Source organism: Echinops telfairi, unplaced genomic scaffold (assembly GCF_000313985.2).
Source record: "Echinops telfairi isolate 266 unplaced genomic scaffold, ASM31398v2 ScPeMD7_15;HRSCAF=58, whole genome shotgun sequence".
NCBI lineage: Eukaryota > Metazoa > Chordata > Mammalia > Afrosoricida > Tenrecidae > Echinops > Echinops telfairi.
Window position 1 is genome coordinate 1,765,682 of NW_022103912.1, and position 2,309 is coordinate 1,767,990.

The following is a 2,309-nucleotide window of genomic DNA, read 5'->3' on the forward strand; positions in this document are numbered from 1 at the left end:
CCCCTCACCCACGCCCACCACGGGGCATCCTCACCCACGCCCACCACGGGGCACCCCTCACCCACACCCACCATAGGGCATCCCTCACCCACGCCCACCACAGGGCCAGGCACAGGACAGATGCTTATTACCTTTGTTAAATGAACACATGAACTAAGAAATGACTGCATCAGGGGAGAGCTATTAAAACACCAGCCTGTCTCCAGAGGTTCCAGCCAGAGTCTGGCTCTTCTGTGGGCCCCTCGCCCTGGGCTGAGCCTGTGGACAGGGCCAGGACACCAGAGGGCAACATCAGAACCTCACACTCACTGCCAGCGAGTCAAATGACCCTGGAGGCCAGGGCAGAACTGCCCCTGTGGGTTCTCAAGCTGTGGAAGTGCAAAGCCTTGTCTTTCTTCCACAGGGTGCTTGATGGTTTTGAACTGCCGATGTTGCAGTTAGCTGCCCAACATGGAACCGCTAAGCCACCAGGGCCCAAACTTCAGGATTCAGAATTAACTTGGCAGCCAGGGGGCAGAGAACTGCAGTCAGAGTCATAAGGCTGTTTTCTCATCTGTAAAATGAGGCCTGAGCCTCTGTAAGTTACCTCCCGATAATAGAGTGCTTGGGACATGGCGGCCAGTACCAGAGGGAAGGCCTGGTGTGCTCTCTGAAATCCGTGTGTGAACCCAGGGCACCGTCCTGCAGACCTACGAGCTTTGGACAAACGGCTTTGTCTCCCCTCGCTGCTCAGCACTGGTACAGACACCCGTTCAGCTCCAACCTCCCTGACCTTCTGGGTCACTGTTCTCTGCACTGGTCCCATGCTAGGACTGCGGATACAGAGATGAGAAATGGGTCTCTTCTGTGGAGTGTTGGCTGGGAGAGCCAGCTGAGCAGAGGGTCACAGCACCCTGTGGGGTGAGCCCGAGAGGGCGCCTTGGGGAGAAGCTTCCTGGCGGGGATGCCTAATCTGCATGGAGAACCCGAGCAGCCATCCAACATTGTACGTTCCCTCCGTTTGTCTCACGGTTTCGTGAGGCTTCCTCCCGTTCACAGAGGAGGGCTCTAGGGCTGAAACTTGTCATGTCCACAGAGCTTGCACCAGGTGTGTTGGGGGCACCGAGGCAGACAGAGGGTGAGCAAGCTACGGCAGGTAAAGTCAATAAGGGCATGTTGCTCTATGTGGCAAAAGCCTGAAGCCAAGAGGTACAGACACCCTCACCCCGGTGAACTGAGTTTCCTGTGGAGACAATGGCCATATTGGCTCGAAAGAGAAAATGTCCCTGGGCTTTCATCATGGGTCCCTTCCCCTCCAGGCCTCCTACTAGGGAAGGTGTTCAGTTCAGCAAGGAGATCCTTCCTCTTGAGGCCTGGACCGTGGAGATGGCTGAGTCCCAGCCAGGCCCTAGGAGAATGCCCGGATGCCACCAAGGAATCTCTGCACTCTGGCAGGCAACGGCCCTGCATCGGCCCAGGATGCCCATTCTCTGAGCATAGGACAGGATGGGCTTGGCCCGTACATGCTACAGATGGGCGCTGTGAGTCCTGTTCCCTGATTATGCGATCAACACCAGCACAGGCACAGCTAGGAAAGCTCTCTGCAGGCGCAACTGCAGTGGCGAATAGGCTGCCCTCATAATAAAGACATTACCTTGGACTATCTAGTATAGTGTCTAGGCCAGGGGTCCTCAAACTACCGCCCGCGGGCCACAAGCAGCCCGCCGAGGACATTTATCCGGCCCGCCGAAGACATGTATCCGCCCACCGGGTGTTTTTGCCCCGTTTGTTTTTTTACTTCAAAATAAGATATGTGCAGTGTGCATAGGAATTTGTTCATCTTTTTTTTTAAATCATTTTATTAGGGGCTCATACAACTCTTATCACAATCCATACACACATCAATTGTGTAAAGTGCATTTGTACCTTCACTGCCCTCATCATTCTCAAAATATTTCCTCTCCACTTAAGCCCCCGGCATTAGGTCCTTATTTTTCCCCTCCCTCCTCCCTCATGAGCCCTTGATAATTTATAAATTATTATTTTGTCATATTTTGCCCTGTCATCTCTTTTTTTTAAACTCTAGTCCGGCCCTCCAACAGGTCTGAGGGACAGTGAACTGGCCCCCTGTTTAAAAAGTTTGAGGACCCCTGCTCTAGGGTGTTAAGAATTTACTAAGGGCCATCCAAGACACAACTGGTCTCAATGTGCCTGGTACAACAGAGGAAGGATGCAGAGTAGGAGGATGTGGTATATGTACCCAGTGGCCTCCACAAATAACGGCTTCTTTTCACATGAGACCAGTAGAACTGGATGGTGCCTGTTACTGA